Raw genomic sequence first — 20,442 nt, 5'->3', positions numbered from 1 at the left:
CTGTCAGGGCCGGGGGCTCCGGGGACACTGCGTCACACAGGGAGGCTCTGGGAGAGGGTGCTCCCAGGATGACGGGGCGCCAGCAGAGGGCCACACAGAGGGAGGCGTGACGGGGGTTCGCAGTGTCTTTGTTCAGTTGAGTCTCCGCCAACTGCCGCGGGCCACCCAGCGTCCACCCGGAGATGGAGAACGCGGCACGCGCGCTCACCCCCACGAGCACACACACACGTGCACACACGTGGGCGGTCATACCCTCACACGCACAGACAGCACACACAAGTGCTCGGAGGGACGTGGGCCCGTGAGAAGCGGCATCTCGGGGTTTGGAATATCTGGGCTCAGAGCTCGGGAGAGTCAAACCGGTGAAACCCTCGAACGCCCGCCATCCGCCTGTGGCAACGCTGTCCGTCTGAGAGCAGGGAGGCTCAGAAGCAGCTGGAAAACTGCTGAGACCCACTGCGGGAACCGGCATCCCTGGCCAGGCACGGGGCCGAGCTGTCACGTGACCAGATCCCAGAGCGGGCCGCTTGCCGAGAGCTCCCAGCACTCCGTGGGCTCAGAGGTGCTGTGCACGGAGGCTGGGTCGCTGCTCGACCCTGTCCCTGCCCAGCGCCTACCTGACACCCTACGGAGGCCCCCAGGAAGCTTCTGGAGACACAGCTGGTCTGCCCCGTGGCCAGCACAGGAGGAGCAGACCTCCATGCTCGGGTCCCAGGGCCCCCTCCACAGGGCAGCACTGACCAACAGTGGCTTTGCAGGTTCCTTTGTGCCCACGCTCAGCCGCAGGACAGGAGGGTGACTGAGCCTGGGTGGCCCTTTGGCGTCCATTCCTCTCACTATCCACTGTCCATCCCTTGTCAAGGTGCGTGGCTGCTGGCTTCTTGGGGCTGGAAAGTGGGGAGGCCACACGTGTGCACAGCTTGCTTGAGCCCTTCACCGGGTTAGGGTATAAACTCCCAAAACAGATCATGTCTGACTTTCCTTGGGCCTCTGAACCCCAAGGTCTGGGAGTGTCTTCCGGGAAGCTGGGCCAGGGCGGGCCTGGGGGGTAACTGGAGGAACGTGGCTTGCGGGTGTGGGGGCTCTGTCCAGCCTTCTACTCCATGCCACGCCCCTGAGCGGCGGGCGGCGGTGGCCCTCGAAGCCAGGGGCTCCTGCGAGAGGGGACACGTGGGGAAAGCGCCAAGCCCCCATCCTGGGCATGTCAAGGGTTGCCAGCCCTGCCTGGCTGGACCTCACTGTGCTGAGGCTTCCATGCAGCAGGCACCGCCTGTGGGTAGGTCCGTCTGTCCCGCCTGGAAAGTGCACCAGCCCCGGGGTGGGGGGCAGGGGATGCACCTTGGACGCCGAGTGGCCGGCTAGAGGAGGCTCACGTGGAGCAGTAGGGCCCGCTCACCAGCGGCTGGAGACACTGCAGGCTGGACAGCAAGCGCGAGCCACAGTGTTCAGCCTGAGCCCCCGCACCCTGGCGCCCGCTCTGCTGGCCTCCCCCTGCTCAGAGGCACCCCCGTCCTTGGGTCCCCACCTCCACCTGTCCAGGGCCCTGAGGAAGCTCACGGGTGGCATTTTCTGTCACACACAGGCTTGGCCCGTGGTCCCAGGGGGTGGCCCCATCATCCCGGTCCCAGGCCTGGTCCCCCCTCGGCCCTGCGGGGCCCCCACCTCCTCAGACACCAGTGAGTGAGAGAGGCCGCCAGAGCCCCCCGGGGCAGGGACAGGACAGGCAGCGTCCGGCCCCCACACAGCTCACGGACCCTGCTCCTGCGCCCCAATCCCCCCCCAGCAGTGCCTGCAGCCTTTTCTCTCCAGTCATGTCATTCCCCGGCCAGATCCCACGTGCGTCTGTCTGGGGTCATACGGGAGCAACAAGCGCCGTTTAATTGTCCTCTTTCCCATTCCGCGTGTGGAATTTTCATACACTTCTCTCTGATGGGTAATAAACGGAGCTCTGCGTGCAGAGGGACGCATACGGCTTTTCTACGAGATCGGCGTCGCACCGCACCTGTTGGTTCACCAGTTCTCACGGTCACAGCGTTTCCCCAGTGTCCCCCGTGAGTGTGTGCAGCACGGGACGTGGGCCACGCCGGTGACGGAGACCAGCGCTGCTGCTCAGAGCTGCCGTTCCAGTGGGCACAGGCAGCCGGCGTCGGGAACACAGAGTTCCGGAGGGACGAACTTCATGACCTTGAGAAGCGACCTCCGGCGACTGCACCCCAGGGCACAGGCACCGCGGGGATAACGTCCCGGCCCCCCGAGAGCCCCGGGACAGCGGCGGCGCCGGCAGGCAGCGGGGTTGGCTCTGCGCCAGGCACAGGAAGCTGTCAGAGGCTCTGCAACCCGAAGTCACCGACTCCGCACCAACCTACGGTTCCACTCCCAGCCCCGCGGCATGGCTGAGTGTGCACGTGAGGGACCCTCGGCGACCCGGTCACCGGCCGCCGCCCTCAGAGATCACCGTGCCCGAGCCCTGACCTAAATATGCGGTTGCCGCTGGGCAGTTGGCTTCTGGCCCTTCTCCGGGCCTCCACGACCCTCCTGCTGGACCGTGGGTCTCCCGCCGCCAGCCCCGACCCCGCAGGTGCGCCCCGAGCGCGCAGAGACGCTTGTCCAGTGCGCCTCCTGGTGGCGGGCCTGTGCGGCGCATGACTCCGTCCTTCAGCAGGGAGGTCCCCACCGCGGTCCAGGAGGAGGCGACGGCGAGTCGATTCCTTAGTCCCTGAGAATTTAAAGTCTGTTATTCCTAAGGGGGGGCTGGAATGCGAACGCGTTGTTGGCCTTCAGCTCGTGGGCCGGACGGCCTTGACCCAGACCCTGCGTGCATCTCCGCTCCTCCAGTTTAGGGCTGGGAACTTACACCCGCAGCCCAGAGGTCAGATTCCCAGGCACTGGCGCTCCTTGCCCTCTGACCCCATGACCCAGGACCCCACGAGCTCTGTAGGACAGACCGGCAGACAGACCTCCTTGGCATTTCCATTTAGAGCATCTCGGGTGCCTCCCTGGGCTGGACAATTCTTGGTTCACGTGGAAACTTACCCCAAATAGGTCCTTCCCACCATGACCTCCACGAAACAGAGGGCAAAATTCCATGAGTCACCGGGTGCCCTGGTCTCCAGTGATGTGGGGTGTGGAGGGTCTGCCTGGAGGAGCTGAGTCAGGATGGCCACTGCACGGGTGTCTGGGGCTGCCGAGGTCTTGGGAGGTGAGAAGCTCGCCAGGGACAGAGGACCACCAGTGCGCGGAGCCGTGACGGTTGTCTGGGAGGGGCCCAAGCCTGGGCAGAGGGAAAGGCGCTCTTCCTGTAGCCCTGTCCAGTGCCCCAAAACGCAGCCTGCCTGAGAATCCCCCCCAGGCGCCCCAGGACAAGGGCAAGGGGGAGGGCAGCCCTGTGGGTCAGGAGAGACAGGGAGAATCCTGTGCTAGGGGCTGGGGCGGAGCCCTATCAGGGCCGGCTAGACTTCCCCAAGGTCTCCCCTCCGCTTGTTTTCGGGGGACAGGGTTTCCAGGGAGTACAATGTGCACAAAGCAAGTTCGGTCTGGCAACTCCTTCTGGGTCCGGCTAGGCTTAGCCGGCCCCGGCCCTGGCCACAGCGGGGCAGTCTGAGGGAAAGCCGTTACTGGTTCTGACCAGCACGGCCTCTGCGGGGAGCCGGGGACTGGGCCCCCAGGCTGCAGGTTAGAAGGTCCCGTTCTGACAGAGCCCTGCGACCAGGGGGGTGGGCGATCCCATCCTACAGATGACAGACGTAGGCGCACAGGTTCTCGGCCCTCGTTCTGCCCCATGGCCAGGAGCCCTGGCCGGTGCCACCCATCTAGTGGGGGTCTGGCCCAGGCAGGCTCCGCACGACGCTCTCGCCAGGTCCTTCAGACACCCCAGCACCCCGCTGCATCCTCCGACCCCACAGCTGGTGGACCCCTGGGGAGCCGGCTTTGTCCCTCCCTGGCACACCCCCCCCACCCCGCTTCTGGATTCGTCCACTGGGGGAGCTGTTCCCGCCCTTTGCTGGCTGCTTCCTGCCCCCTTGCTCTGTCTGAACACTCCTGGGCGCTCGCTCACCCTCTTGCCAGCTTCCAGACAACCTCACTGCCAGCCACCAGGACACAGTTTTCTGTCTTCAGCAAGTGGCTCTGAAGCCCGGGAGCCACCCCTGGGTCCCCCCACTGGCCGGCTGGGGGCAGAGTCTTGGGAGGGAGGGAGGCGTGTGCATTCCTGCCTTGAGTCACACCCCAAACCGTGACCTTGAAAAGCATGTTTCCCAATCACTGCCCCAAGAGTCTGGGCAGGCTGAGAGCAGAATTCCAGCCAGGAGGACCCCCCCTCCCCTCCTTCCCCACGGATATCTGGGGGGGCCGCTGCTCAAGCCAACCCCACACAAGGCCCTTGGAGGGGCCCTTCCAGAACTTCCTGGGCCCGGCCACCACGCCTGCAGGCGGTCAGAGCACAGCCGGCTCCTGATGGTTTGGGGCTGAGCCCTCCCTCTGGGCTTCGGAGGACTGGTATGGGGACATCTACCCGCTGTCCTGCTGCTGTTCCCTTCCGATGCGGAGTGGGGTTGCCAATCCCTACAGCCAGGCTTGAGGGAGAGGCTCAGACGGCCCAGCCCGCTCTGTTCTCTGCAGCCGGCAAGCTCAGCCCTGGGCTGAGGGTCTCAGTCTCCCAGCTGCCGGGCCTGCCTCTTGGCCCTGATTCCTCCATTACAGTCTGGGCTCCAGGCTCTGGCATGGTTTTCTTTTCTTTCTTTCTCTCTTTCTTTCTCTTCCTTCCTTCCTCTTGATTCTATTTATTTATGAGAGCGAGTGGGCACGAGCAGAGGCTGGGGTGGAGAGGGGGAGGCAGGCTCAGGCGGAGCAGGAAGCCTGATGCGGCTCCATCCCAGGACCCGGACCACAGCCCAAGCCGAAGGCAGACGCCGCGCTGACTGAGCCCCCCAGGAGCCCCTCTGGCAGGGTTTTCTAAACAACAGGGAAACGTGATTTCCTGACCCCTCTGATACGCACAGGTCTGTTTCAACAACTGAACAAAATTGCCAACTGCAAACCGACATCCAGCTTGGAGACACAAGGCGGGGTCAGGGGCCGCTCACCCCCCTACCCCAGTGAGAGTCTTACCCCCCACCCTGGCGACGGGTCCGTTAGTGGGCAGTGCAGGCCAGGGGTCGGGGGCTGGTGTTGTCTGCAGGGGGAGCAGATCAGTCACCAGCCGGTCTGTGACTGTGACGACCTCCCCAGGACCCGGAAGCCTGGGGGGCCGCCCCTCACCCAGCCTAAGCCCTCTGCCGGAGCAGGAGTCGGGGGAGGCTCAGGCCCAGCTTTGCTCACATCTGTCCTCTGCACAAGGGACGGGGCTCTGCCAGTCAGAGGTCAGGACAGAGCACGCCTTCCCTTTGCGGAGACCTCTCCTTCCCACACACCCCTGCCCAGGGTTGGGGGAGCTGGGACAGACAGGGCCAGCAGCACTCGCCGACTCTCTGGCACTCACCGGCGGTCCAACAATCTCCCTCTGGCCCTAACGCCTGGAGTCAGGGTGCTCCGTCCCCCAAGCACCCCCCCTGCCCAGAGCCGGCTGGCATGGGAGCCCCAGGGTCTTTGCTCACACAAAGCAGAGTCGGTGAAACTCACTGTCCAAACGTTTTTATCTCCGTTGTGTGGGTACAAGGGACCCAGTCACTGGCCATTGGCGATTGGCTCCCCAGAGGTCAGAGGCCAGGGGTCACACTCAGCTGGCCAGGAGCCAGGAGTCCGAGCGTGGTAGAGAGGGGTCCTTGGGAACAGCAGGTGATGCTCCTCTCCCTCGGGAACCCGCGCGGGTCCTGGAGCTCCGTGCCCGGGTCTGGACAAAGCCCTCAGCGTGCCTGGCTCCGCCGAGTCCCTCGGCAGCGGTCCGGTCCGCCATGTGCGTGTCTCACGCCGGCGTCACGTTCATCCCTCAGTATCTGACAATTTGTGACGCCCCAAACAGCACCTTCTCAGTTCTTCCTCACCCTTGTCCTCCCCCCTCGCTGTCCCGGGGCCGCTCCCCGCAGCAGGTGCCCGTTCTCTGGAGGAGCAGGGAGCATTTTTAGCCACGTGGTGTCTGGACCGTCCGTCGGGCAGGGGTCCCTCTAAGTCACCGTGTGGCGCTCCAGCTACGGACGTGAACTGGGACGGGTTCTTGAGAACCTCACACCGGCTCCTAGGAGCGATGAGAAGTGCCCCAGGTTCCACGGCGGGACGTCTGAAGCCTGAGCCTCGCCCATAGCTGCTCTGGTTCTCTGGGGTGCCGGCGTGCCGAGGCTTGACATGTGATCCCGGAGAAGGCAGGACGAGCAGTCCGGGCTGACAGTCCACAATTACAGGGTAGGAGGGCACAAATCACACCCGCAGCCCTTGGGTCCTGCACAAGCTTGGCGAGGAGTGGGGCCTCCCGCTGGGGGAGGAAGGACTCGGGATCCTCCCCAAGCTGAGCACGGCCGGCGGCGCCCAAAGTGGCCTCGCTCTGGGTTTCGTGTACCCCGCTACCCCCTCCCCCTGCCTGCTCACGCACTTGACAATGTGCCAGGGATCTGCCCCTGCCAGCCTGGAAGTTTGAGACTCAACCGGGGATGCCCAGGGCCACAGCCAACCGGGGAGCCCAACAAGTGTGCCGGGGCGCCTGCCGGGATGCCTGGCCTGTCCGCCAAGTTTCCCCCTGTCCTGGCCCCTGGTCCCCCTGCGCACATGCTTGGACCCTCTCGGCCTCCCAGGCAGCTACTTCTCGAATCTGGGCACGCTCTCATGGGTCCTGCGTCCCATCGCCTTGGATGAATGAACAGGCCTGTTAGACTCTGAGCTCCCTGCTTCCCAGGGAGTCACCTGCCCAAGCCACGGACACCACACGGGACAGGAAAAGTCTCCTGCCACTGTCGCTGCTGCTTCTGCGGATGGCAACTGGGGGTAGCAGCGTCCGCCCCAGCTGGCTGGGGGTTGGGTCTTCTCAGGGCCCCAGGGGCTGACCCCCGCGACCTGCCCAAGCAGGAACCCTTGTTTGAACCCTCCTCTGAGCACCGTGTCTGACCATCATGCCCAGTGGCCTCCTCACCTGTTCGGGTGACCCGGCCTCTGGGCCGTGCTCTGGTGCTGCTCCAGAGAACCGCCGCGGCGCACAGAGGAGGCGCATGGACAAACACAGCCCGGCCGTTTCTGCGTCCGCCCGGCCTCGCAGGCCCCTGCCTACCCGCCGTCCCGCTTGCGCCCCGGCCTGGCCTGCAGTGCAGGACCACGACAGCGGGTCCCCTATTGGACGGGGTCGGGGAGGGTGCAGCGGGGCAGCCGTGGTGCCGTCAGGGTCACTCCGCACCCTGCCCGGCCCAGCTGCTGGACGCTTTCTCAGCACAGGCTTCCTTTCCCAGCGGCCTTCATTCCAGAGTGGTCGCTGGGCCTGGGCATTTCTGTAGGAACCGTGCTCTGGCTTCTGCCTCTTCCCAGACACGGTGCAGCGGAGCAGCCCCGGACACAGACCGGCCCGGCCGAAGGACTCGTTGGGCATCTCACTGACTGCCCACCCGGCGGACTCCTCAGTCCTGCTGACCACCCGACCTGTCCCTTCAGAGGAGGGGCTCTCTGGGTGAGGGTGCTGGGTGTCACCTGCGGGGGCTCAGCACCCGCAGCGCTCAGGCCGCCCCTGCCAGAGAAGGGTCCGGCCACACCATGGACGTGAGGCCCCGGATCCTGTGCAAACCTGAGGAGCCGCCCAGATCACGTGCCTTGACCCACGTGGCCTCCCCCGCCCCCGCTGTGACACACATTCAGCGTGTGTCCTGGCACCTGTGGGGCCTGTCGTCGTGACCGACTGCTGGAGAGCCAGGGAGAGAGGCCCCAAGGGGTCAGCCTCGGGTCTGGGTGACTGGCTGCCAAGTCTCACGCTGAAGCCGGCGGCCCTCTCGGGCACAAACCCCGAGTCTCCACACACTGTCCCGGGATTCGTGTCCCGCGGGGTCGTGGCTGCTGTGGCTTTGCCGGCTTGCTGTCCCCCACGCCCACAACTGCTGGCTGACGGACGTCCTTCTGGACAAGAGGTGTCCACCGATGTCTTCACTGGCGCCTCGGCACGAATGTAAGCACGTGGGCTTGACCCCGTGGCTAGAATCCGGAGCCGTCGCCGCACGGCTGGCTGCTCACAGGGTCCCTCCCGCAGCCACCGCAGCGCCTTCAGGCTGTGCCCCGTGTCCTTCAACAAGCTCTGACTTTTCTAATTCATTACATTCTGGATCATTTCCCGGTTTTCGTCCCCAAGGATGTTCCAAGCTCGTCGTGCAGTCTCCCTGCACCAGCCAGACGTGAGCCGCCAGTTCTCCAAGGACCTGGGTCCCAGTCCCACGTCAAAGCCCCAAGAGGAGACGGAGACAGCAGGAGAAGACGTCCTGAGAGGAGTGTTGGTGAGGAGCAGAGGGTGAACCCCTCTCTGCAGGCCCGCAGGCCCCGGCCGTCGCCGTGCAGGGGCCCCGACGCCAAGCCTGCGGCTGGGAGACGGTGGGAAGGGACGCGGCCGGGTCCTTCCCTGCAGACGGTGCCGGCCACACATGCTCTCAGGGTCCCCCTCTGTGGTGCGAGCTGCCCTTTCCAGCTGACAGGGGACAACGGAGGTCAGGCCCTGGCACACTTCCAGACCAGGACGCACGGACACTCCCTCTTGGCAGAGGCCGTCCTTCCGTCTGGTGCCCCAAAAACCCTTCTTAAGGAAATGCTCAACTGGCATAGTCCCGGCCAGCATTTTCGGTGGCGGGGGGTGGGGCGGCTGGAACAGGAGCGTCTTCTGCTTCGGGGTCGCTTGTCTGGGGGGTGGGGCGGGGGGAGGACCCTGCTGCCGGCTCTGCACCGTGTCTCTGGGGAGCAGCGACCCCCGGCCTGGCCAGTCGGCCCCTCTTGCTTCCCTCCTCTCCAGGTTCCACTCGGGTTCACCGCAGACCCCGCCGGCCCCCTGCCCCTTGAGTCCTCGCCAGTCACAGCCGGGCCCAGGAGGGGCGACTCGTGGAAGCCACCATGTCTCCGGGGCTGCGGGTCCCACCCCGCGTGCAGGCGGCCCGGGGACCTGGGCAAGAGCCCCAGCGGGAGGCTGGTCCCCGCTCGCTCACGGGGTCTGCGTGCCCCGTCCCCGGGCCCACTGCCCAGCGCCGGCTCGGTAGGACCGAGGCCGGACCCTTTCACAGTGAGCCCCCTTCCACGCCTTCAGGTTCAGGCTGCGACCCGCCCAGTCCTGTGTCAAGCCTCAGAAACAGGTGTTGCCGTCAGCTCTGTTTTGCAAATGACAGCGAGGCCATCGAGAGCCTGGCACCCGGCCTGAGACACATGGCACAGAAAGGGAGCCTGGGCCCCGGGCCGTGAGATCAGGGCCTGGCTACTCCCCTCTCTCCGGGGCAAAGACGCGTGTTCATGCGCGCCTCACAGTGAAAACAGAGCCAAGGCCGACTCCAGGCTTCAGGCCCAGGATTCCCTTGGGCCTGCCCCAGCCCCATTCTGGGTGGTGAACCCCAATGCCTCCTGTTCTGAAAGGTGACCCCATCATGGCACCGGCACACCGGGCAGGTTCAGGAAGGCTCCCTGACTGTAAGGGAAGCCAAGTTTCTGAGGGCACGGGGTCAGCCGGGGAGGGGTGCTAGGCAGCGGGGATGTTTGGGCCCAGATGGAAGGCAGGAGGCTTTGTGATTCCCGGCAGATGTCACCCAAGCTGGGGACAGGGAGGACGGTGAGCCCAGTGTTGCCTGCCGTGTCCTCGCCTCTCCCCCAAGACACCCACATCCAGTCCGGGGACCTGAGGACATGTCCCTTCCCTGGTAAAAGGGCTTGGAGGGGCCGGGGTTCGGGTAGGAATTTCAGGTGGACAATTGCCCTGGATGGTGATCCCGGGGGCCTTGTGATGGGGGCAGGGCGGGGAGAGGCAGAGGGAGACGGAAGGTGCCGCCCGTAGACTGAGAGGTAGGGAGGGGCCTCGGGGAGCTGGACTGTGGGGCCCGGCGAGCTCCCGGCTCTGCCCTCCGGACTGATTGGACAACAGAGGCCCGGGGCTTCCACGCTACATCCGTGCGAGGGCTCAGAGTGGCCGTGGACAGTCCCCGCTCCCGGCCTCCAGTAGCAGCCAGGCCTCAGCCACACACCTGTCCCAGCACAAGGGAGCCCTGCGGCCGCGATGTGGCCCTGTTCCCGTCCTGCGGCCGCTGCGCGGGCATGAGCGGGGTCCGGGAGTCAGGCTCAGGGTCCGTGCACTCTGCCGAGTCCCTGCCTGGGAACCGGGGGTGCCCGTGCCGGTCCCCCAGTGACTTCCATCTCCCGGCTCCTGAGTGTGTGTCCGCCTTTCCTGACTCGGAGCTTTCGGAAAAGGCTTTAAACTTGAGACGCGTCAGAGTCCAGCCGGCAATAGCCACCAACTCGGGGGGCCCTGCCTTTCCCAGGCAGCCGGCCCGCAGGAACGGCCCCGAGTTAACAGCATTTGGTATGTGTGGGGGTCACACTCACAAGGCTCGTCCGGCTGTGAGTGCGGCTTAGGAGCGGGTGCTTTTCCCTGACACGCGGCCCAGCGCCGGGCAGGGAGGCGCCGCGGGTTACGGCCCGGCTCGGCGGCGGTGCGGCCCCCGCTCTGTGCCCGGCGCTCTGCCAGGCTGTGCCGGCCCCGGGCCAGAGGGAGGAGGCCGGATGAGCCACACTCCCGGCCCGGGAGCTGACCAGGAACCCCGGAGGGCACGTTCAGTTTACCCCCAAACAGTGGTTGCCACGGGAACAGGAAAGCTGGAAGCCGGCTCTCGAGAGGGGAGAGGGCTGTCGGGGGACCCTCTCCGCCAGGGCTTCTTCGCAGAAGAGGTGGAGCTTAACTTCCTGCGAGGCACTTAGAGGACGGTCTGAAATCCAACAAAAGCAAGGGCTGGTGGGATCAGGGAGGCGGCTCGCCCGGGAGGCTGGCCAGGCCCGGGCACTGCTCCTTCTGGGCCGGCCGGGGCCCTGTTTCCCAGCAGGCAGACCCCAGCCAAGGGGTTGCTGCTCAAACGCACACTCTGGCCAAGTGGGCCCTGGGCCGAGGGAGACTTTCAGGACCATTTTCCTGTTTCTGGCCGAGTGGCTGATGGCCCCCGGGGCTCGGGAGGGAGGACCAGGCCCGAGGGGAGGAGGGACCGCGCAGCCAGGAGGAAGGTCACAAGGTCTCCTGGGAGGTCAGCCTCGAAGGGCCCTGGCAGAGGGGAGGAGGTTCCTCGGCCCGGCGAGGAAGGAAGAGCTGGAAGCTGGCTCACGTCACAGACGGTCCCCCGGGACCACGCCCTGTCCTCCCCCTGGAGGGCCGTGGAGGTTCAGGTCCATGCTAGGGTGTGGGCCCTCTTCCTGTGACAGGCGCTCCCAGCTGGTTCTGGAGAGTTCCACCATGGTACCCACCAGTTAGCTGGAGAGTTCCACCCCGGGACCGTCAGCTCGCTCAGAGTTAGTTCATGCGTGACCCTGCCGGGACCTTGGGGCCTGAGGTGGTCACCTGAGGCAGGGGTGCTGTGCGGGGGGGGGGACTCACACGTGGGCCTCCTGGAAGGCTGAGTCCAAGTGGCGTGAAGGACGGTAGGGTTCAGACAGGCACCCTGCAGCCGGAGGGGGCAGGTCAGCGGCCCCCAAGGTCTCACTGGCAGCACCTGGGCTCAGCTGGGGAGCACAGAGATCAGGCGGGAGCATCAGATCAGCACCAGGCGGCCAAGGGCCTGGAGGGCCCCACAGCTGGCTCTACCCTGAGCTGGCAGCAGGGACGGTTCTGGTGGAAGGTGGTGCCGTGAAGGAACCTGCGGGCAGGACCCACGGGTGAGGGCAGGACCCACAGGACACCTAGCGCTGAGCAGCTCCAGGAGGGCCGCTGGCTTTCCCACAGGGAGCACGGGGAGCCGAGGAATGGCTGGGAGGAGGTGACCCTGGGTCCCCCAGTCATGCTGTTTAAACGACTTCTTCCTTAGGCCTAACTTCACTGCATTAAAGACAAGAAGCCGTGCCAACCCAGGGCGTGTAGTTCGGTTGTTTCTGGACAGGTGCGTAGGCTCAGGAAAACGTCAGCACCAGACGATGAGCATCCCGTCACCCTGAGGGCTGGTGTCGCTCATCCATCTCCGGCCGTCCCCAGACGCCGGTCATCTGCCCTGGTCACCGCAGACTCGCTTGGACGCTATGAGGTTTATGTGATCGGGACCGTATGGTAGGGACTCACATCTGAGATTCATCCCAGCAATTACACGTGTTTCCTTTTTGTCGCAGAGTTGACTCCGCCGTACAGCGGGTTCGCAGGGTGGTGGGCGGGTGCTGCCCTGGTTTCCTGCCCACGCCCAGGTGCTGCCTTCCTTTCTGTTTCTTCTGGACGAAGGTCTCCCCGTGGGGCGGTTGGAAGGCACAGTGGTGCACGCGTATGTGCTCGGCCGTCCCTTCTTCCTGTCTTTCGAAGAGCGTCTTTTTAACTTCAGTCAAGGCAAATTTAGCCATTTGCATGTTTGTTTCATGCTTTTTGTGTTCTAAGACATTGTTGCCTACCCCGAGCACCAGACGATGCCTGCTTCCTCGCAGGAGTTTATAGTTCGGGAATTTGCGTGGACTGTGATCCCTGTTCAGCTAATTGTGCGCGTGTGTCACGTGGGACCAGCCTCCACGCCGAGATACCCAGGGGTCCAACACCTTGGGGACAAAACTGTTTTCCAACAGCGTTGTTTGGACATCGATATTGAAAATTAACTGACCATGTTTACGTAGGTCTGCTTCTTTTTTCAAAAGTAATTTTTCAACTGAAAATTACAGAATTCTGCTTCCACTCTTTGTCCAGGTTCCTCTCCGCGCCTTCCCCCTCCACCCACGCGTCCCCCTCCGCACCTCCCCCTTCCACGGCTTAGTCAACCACACCGATTCCTTCAAGTGTCCTAAAAAGTGAGATGTGTGCCCACAGGATGACCCAGCGACTGCGCTCCTGGACACTCACCCTAGAGAAATGAAAGTCTGTGCTCACCGGACACCGCAGACCGAGCAGCTTTATTCCTGCAGCAAAATCGCGGAAACGTCCCGGGCGTCCTGCAGTGACTACACGGACCGCTGCCGCCCAGAGAGGGGAACATCGCTCCAAGATAAAAAGGACCTGACCCCGATGCGTGCCGTCAGCGTGTATCTCAAGGGCCTCGCGCTGGCTGGACGGTCCGACCTCAAAGATGATTGTATTTCCCACACACGGTGTTCCTAAAACGGCAAGTCCCAGCGATGCAGCAGATGCTGGGGGGTGCCGGGGTCACGAAGGGGCAGCATGCCAGAGTCCTTCGCGGGACGGGGCAGTTTTGTGTCCTGAGCGTGGCTGTAGTTTCAGGAATCTGCACGTCACAGAATCACACACAGCCACATCACCAAATAAACGCGTACGTCTAAAATCACGCAACGCCGCCGGCTCGTTAACTGTGTTGTACCTATGTCGAGTCACTGGCCTGATGATTCACTCTCATCATGCAAGTTTCCACCGTCATGTGCAGGTTATGTGGACACGTTCTGCCGTGTTTTGTAACTTCTTGTGAAGTTATAATTCATTCAAAATTCAGAATTAAAAACACAGTTACTCACAAACAGGTTCAACAAAAGATAGACACAAAACCTAGATACTGAGATTTCAGAGCACTGCGGAGAGACGTTAAGGAAAGCTATCGAATGAGGAACCACAGTGCTCGTGGCAGGAAAGATTCGATATTGTTAAAATTGTAAAAATGCCAGTCTCCCCAGGTTAATCTCTGGAATCGACACAATCCCTATCAGAATCCTTGCAGGGTTTCAGCAGAAATTGACAAACTAATTCCAAGGTTTGTGCAGAAATGTAAAGGATTTAAAGCCACCCAACCGACCACGAGAAAGAACAAAGCCAGAGAATTTATACAGGTTGATTTCCAGGCTTAGCAGTCAGGCAGCGGACTGTGAGGCCGTCGCTGTCATGCGCAAGCAGGTCAGTGGCACAGAACAGAGATCCCAGAGCAGACCTGCTCGGTTGGGGTCAACTGGTTCTTGAAAAAGGTGCGAAGGCAGTTCACGGGGAAAGAACGCCCTTTCGAGGAATGGTGCCGTGTCACTTAGACGCTCCGATGCAACAAAACAAAGAGAAGTCCCCAATAGTCTTGCTTCACACCAAAGAGAAAAACTAACTTGAAACAGATCATAACCCTAAATGTATGAACTATAACCATAAACTTATAGCAGAAATAGAAGACAAAAGCACAGTTATCTTTAGTTTGGGAACGATTTCTTAAATACAATGCAAAAGTTCAAACTGTGATAACCGTCAACAAATCACGTTTCTTCGATCTGAAGCTTTTGCCCTTCAGAAGACACCAAAGAAAATGAAAGGGTGAGCAGCAGAGTGGGAGGAAATATTTGCAAACTTACATCCAACACAAAACTTTTGCCTAGAATTTATGAAGAATTCTTACAACTCAATAACCAAATGACAATTCAATTTAAAAATGGGCAGACGACGGGCGCCTGGGTGGCTCAGTGGGTTAAAGCCTCTGCCTTCGGTTCAGGTCATGGTCTCAGGATCCTGGGATCGAGCCCCACATCGGGCTCTCTGCTCCGCGGGGAGCCTGCTTTCCCCCTCTCTCTCTGCCTGCTTGTGATCTCTCTCTCTCTCTCTCAAAAACTAAGTAAAATCTTTAAAAAAAAAAAAAAAAACCAGGCAGATGATTTGAACGGATGCTTCATCAAAGCAGATACGGGGAGAATGCAAAACACACCCACAAAGGACACTGAGCCCAGCCACGGGAGCAGCTGGTGGAACAGGCCGGCCGGGCTGGCAAGCCCTCGGAGCGCCTGCGTCTCTAGCTGCTGCGAAGCCACTCTGGAAATACTTCGGTAAGAATTTAAACCTATGACCATGTGACCCGGACGTTTCTGGTACATGAATGTTTGCAACTGCCTCACTTTTCAGAGCCAAATTCTAGAAGCAACCCAATTACCCACAGCAATGAGCAGAAAACAAAGGATGACGTGTTTGTGCACCAGAGCTCTACTGGGCACTGAGAGGAACCGTGAGGTTCCTCTGAAGACCGTCCTGCAGCACAAACAAGGCGAGGCACCGGGCGTGCCTGTGTTATTCCGCTTACAGAAACTTCCGGAACATACAAACTCGTCTCTAGCAGCAGAACCGTCGGGGCCGCCTGGGCCAGAGGAGCAGGGATGGGGCGGAGGACGTGTGGGGGGTGGCGGACAGGTTCGTGATGATCTGATTACGGTACGTATTTTGTGGGCACGTGGCATGTCCGAAATTACCTACTGTACCTCTTAACTGTGCATTTTCCTGTTGCTCAGCTACATCTCAATAAAGCTGGAAAATGGATTTTTAAAAACCTACAACATCTACCGCAAATCCTACTCAGCTGTAGCAAGGGGAACTCAGGGCAGGGGAATGAATTCCTTAAGGGAAGATAGCGTCTCTGGGGACCGATATCGACTCACCAGGTTAGCTCTATTCTGTGCGACTGAACGAGGGTGAGAGGACACTGACGTGACCCACGAGTCACCTTATGTCACTGCTGGGAGGCGGTGTCGGTAGGAAGGTCAGGCTTGTAGGTCCTTGGGACAGACACGCTCACCCACCAGCTCAGGGATTCCCCACAAAAGGGCAGCATCTCCCGTCTCGTCTGCATTGTCTCTTGCACAGGTGAGGTCCCACCTTCTCACGCCTGGACCATTCCGAGAGTCCCCACCTGGGACAGGATGCTCGAAGTCCGCCACCCCTGCCCAGCAGGACTCCATCCAGCAAGACAGGCCCACGCGCATCACACGGGGAGCAGTGAAGGACGGGAGAGGTCAGACCCAAGGAGAGCATGGCTGGATGGTCTGCATGAAGGCTCAGGACAGCTGAAGGGACACTTGCTGAGAGCGGCCGTGGGGTGAGTCTCCGGTGGCCTTGCAGACACGCACGCCGTGTTCCAACAGACACGTGTAGTCCCTCAATACGCAACGCATGTCGGAATCCGCCCCCTCGACGGCTTTTCGGGTCCCACCCATAGCGCACGATCGCCCAGTGTGTCCCAGAGGCCCTCACGGGCCCCTGGCCAGTGTGTGGGGGCCTCCCGGCCTGGTCGGTGCATCTGGGCATCGGCCGCCTCTGGCCACTTGCCAGCCCTCAGAACCCGCCTGGACTTCGCCTCCCGGGATCATCCCAGGTAAAGCCCGGCCAGCATCTTCCCCTCCTTGGCGCTGGGCTGCATCTCAGGAGTCCTCACCCTGGTCTGGGGCTCTGGGGCTCAGGCTGCCCCGGTAACAAGGAACTGGGGGACTTACCCTGGAGAGAGGCACGGTCAGCCAGTCCAAGAATGGAGCTGCTGTGTTTGGAGTTCAGGGAGCCCTGGGACCCCAACCCCAGGAGACCATGGAATCCCTTGGTCCTCGGGCACCACGGGGGCCCAGCAGAGCGTCTCCAGAGAGAGACAGGTGCGTGTGGCACAGCCGTCATGTCCGGCACACGTGGGGTCCTCAAGGGCACAAGGAAATGAGCAACGTTTGGGAAGAGACATACAGCCTTGGTGGCTTACGTGGCCTGGTGAATGAGAAACACACTGATTCGTCAATGAATCCGGCTGGACAGGACCCGTCATTCCTTCTGTGCAACAGGGCAAGGCCGTGACACGTGCCCAGGGTCGCCAGGAGACGCAGGCCGTGCCGTCCGTGCCGCCGCGGGAGGAGGGCACTGGGCTCCCCCGCAGCCCCTCCCTGCCTGCGGCACCCGCGCCCTTGGCGAGCTTCCCTGAATGGTCTTCCCGCCCTTTCTGGAAACTTGGTCTTCAGCGCTCGGGCTCCTTTCTGGGCTCTGGGTTCTGCTCCTCGGAAGGTACGGCCCCAGACCTCTCCGGACCAAATGCTGGCTTTCTCGTTGGCACCGGCCCTTTCCCGTCCCAGACGGAGCAGCCAGGCATGGCGACCCAGAGAACACGGCACTCGGTGTCAGCACACAGACCACTCAGGGCAAAGGCACGAGACGGGGTGGGGAGGCCGAAGCGTGGGCTCCCTCGAGAGTGGTGTGGTCCCACGGCGGGACGCAGTCAGAGGCAGGCATGTGCTACCACACTCCGTGTCCTCTGGGGCCGGCGGGCGTCCCGTGCCCACTGCACTGATGAGGGACAGGAGCCCACAGGTGCGGGGGGGCCCGTGTGGCCTCCGCGCTGCTGCAGAGAGCTGGGCCCCTGAGTTGGAGCCCACGAGGCTGATGAACATCCCCACTGGCCACTCCATCCGCAGCTCAGCCCCTTTAACGAGGCCCAAGGACAGCAACCCCAGCCTCGCAGGCCGGGAACTTGACCACCGGCCCTACGGCAAACCCTCCGCCTCCGGCGGGCCGGGCCAGAAGCCCTCGAGCTTCACGGGCACTGGGACGGCTCTGAGTGTGCTTGTGGCTGGAAAGACGTGACAAGCAGTCATCACTCCGGAGAATAAACGAGAGTTCCACTCCCCTTTGAACTACTCTGGGCCACTTTAGAGCTCGCGCTTCGGAACAACAGGAGGAACGCCGCCGTTTTCCCTCGAGAGCCTCACAGAGTTGCCGCGGGTCACCGCGCCGTGTCCTTTTATCAGGAGACGCCCCAAGGGGACCGTAGCTCTGATGGCCCTTCTTTGAGGGCCACGTGCTTGCATTTCCCAGAGACTGGCCGGAGGACTGCCCTGGGATGCTGCCAGAGCTGGACATGGACAGCGGCGGCCGTCCAAGGCAGATGGAGCCTGCTGTGGAACGTGGGCCTGGAGGCCAGGTGCCCGCGGGGCCTGTTTGGCTGACGCCAGTGTGTGCTACTGCCCTTGGCCTCGGGAATGGGACAGTCCGGCAAACTCAGGCACGACCGAGTCTGCTGACTGAGTGGTCACCGCCAGGGCCTGGTCCCCTGGTGCACGAAGCACGGCTCCTCCCCACCACGGCCCGTCCTGCCACAGAGGCGCGGCCTGTGAGGGCGCGGGTGGGGTGCGGGTCTTGAGGCCTTGGACGGGACACGAGGCAGAGGGGAGGGAAAAGGAGAGAAGGCCCAGTCCTTGTGCTTCCGGCGGAGAGCCGGCGGGCCTGCGGGGGAGGCCGTGTGGGAGGAGCCCAGGTGAGCCGATGCGGGATCCACTCCCGCGCCAGAGGCCTCGCGGGTCCGCTCTGACAGGCCAGCCGTTTGCGCATCCCGTCAGCCCTTGCTACGGGGCTTCCTTGGCCAGAAGCCCTCCAAGCCCCCGGGGGTGACCGCAGGCAGCCCGAAGCCGCCTCCGTGGGCTCTGGTCAAAGCAGCGACGCCGGGGAGGTGCGACAAGGTGTTCTGCCACGCGGGACCCGTGACACGGGTCCCAGCCCTCACCTCGCCCCGAGGCTGAAGGCACAGACACGGCCCGGGCAGAGGGGGTCGGGGCTGCTCAGGGGTCCTGCGGCAGGTGCGGAAGGACACTCTCTTCCACAAGCCTCAGCCTCCGGGGCCGACCCGTCCCCGGGGCCCCCCACGGCAGCAGAAGCAGAAGGGACCAGCGGGGAAGCAGGAGTGAGCGGTTCGCTGAGACGACGTCAGTGACTCAGCACAGCCCCCGCGGGGACAGGGGCTCACCGAGGGGCCTCCTGGACTGCCACCTGTTAGCGCGGCATGGACGCCTTCACCGCCTGGGCTCCAGCAGCTCTCCCTGCTTCTAGAACATTCTCAAGACCTCCTAGCGGCTCTGGCCGGCCCCTGCCCGCGGGTCCGCGCGGTCCTTGTGGGTCTGGCCTGCAGGCTCCTCCGGCCCGGCCTGTCTTCGAGGCTCGCACTTGCCCAGCACGGGCGCTCCCTGCCCTGCCCTCTCCCAGCCGCCGGCCGCCAGTGCAGCACCTGGCATCGCTCGCCACCCGCGGCCACTCGGGCGGCCCCCACCTTTGGCCACGCGGAGCGGTGCCTGCAGGCGTCTCTGCGCAGACACTGTGGGCCTGTCTGCCCTGGACACACCCCGAGGACCAGAGCCGCTGGGTCCCGTGAGCTCCGTGTCCGGCTTCTCCAAGGAGCACGAACCGCTGGCCGCAGCAGTTCCCACGAGGACCGTCACCCGTGGACGCTTTTCCCACCGAAAAGAGCTACTGCAGCCCTCCAGGGTGTGAAGCAGCATCTCGTTGTGGTTTTGGTTCTGTTTCCTTAACGACTAACGACGTTAAATTCCTTATGTGCTCGGTGGCCTTTGTGTATCTTCTTGGGGGAAAGGTCTGTTCACGTCCTCTGCCCGTTTTAAAAATCAGATTGTTTGCTGGTGAGTTGTCAGAGATCTTTATACTCTGGACACGAGACCTTGACCAAATCCACGATTTGCCACATTTTCCACTCTTCTAAAGTTGTCTTTCTACTTTCTTAATGATGCCTCTTCTTTTTTCAATTTTATTTTCTTTCTTTCCAGGGTTCCAGAATTCACTGTTTATGCACCACACCCAGGGCTCCACGCAGTCCATGCCCTCCTTAATACCCACCGACCGGGCTCACCCACCTCCCACCCCCCACCCCTTCAAAACGCTCAGTTTGTCTCTGAGTCCACAGTCTCTCATGGTTCATCTCCCTCCGATTTCCCCCAACTCCCTTCTCTCCATCTCCCCGTGTCCTCCGTGTTATTCCTTGTGCTCCACAAGTAAGCGAGACCGTATGATCTGCTCGACGTGTTTGACTCAGCGCCATCTCCTCCAGTCCCGTCCACGGTGACGCACGAGCCGGGTTAATTTTCAGGAGGGGTGCGTATCTCTTTTTCTTTTTGTTGCCTCTGCTTTCCTGTCAAGTATAAGAATCCACAGACAAACTGGAGGTTATGAAGATTGATTCCTGTTTCTTTCTAATAGTTTTGTAAGTTTCAGCTCTTACATTTAAGTCGTCGATCCATTTCAAGTGACTTTTTTAGAGACAGTCAGACAGGCCAGACTCGTTCTCTGGCGTGTGACTGCCCAGTTCTCCCAGCACCACATGCGAAGGGCCCATCTAACCCAGCTGGATGGTCTCTGCACCCTCCCTGTCCACCACTCGGTCCTCAGTGTTCGGGCTTCCTTCTGGGCTCTTGGTTCTACTCCCTTGGGCCGTAGGCCTGCTCTCACGCTGGTACGACGCTGTCTGAACGACTGTAGTTTGTCTCAGTTTTGATGCTGGGAAGCGTAAGTGCCCCAACATCGTGCTTCTTTCTCAATACTGTGTGGGATATTGGGGATCCCTCGCTATTCCATATGGATTTGAGGATTTTTCCATTTCTGCAAAAAAGGACATTGAAATGTTTGTAATCTGTGTGTGTCGTGGGGTTGTCTTGAGCCTGTGAACCACTGGGAAGCATTTATTCCTTCTCCACAGTGTTTCTTTGCTGCTATGACATCCTCTTTAATTCCGTCGGCAACGCATTTCAGTTTCCTGCAAATCTTTCCGTTCCTGGGTCCAATTTATTCCTGGGTATTTTATTCTTCTGGGTGGTACGACAAGTGGTATCATTTTCTTAATTTTCTTTTTGGGTTTTTCA

Source organism: Meles meles, chromosome 14 (genome assembly GCF_922984935.1).
Source record: "Meles meles chromosome 14, mMelMel3.1 paternal haplotype, whole genome shotgun sequence".
Classification (NCBI taxonomy): Eukaryota; Metazoa; Chordata; class Mammalia; order Carnivora; family Mustelidae; genus Meles; species Meles meles.
This window is presented reverse-complemented; position numbering follows the sequence as displayed.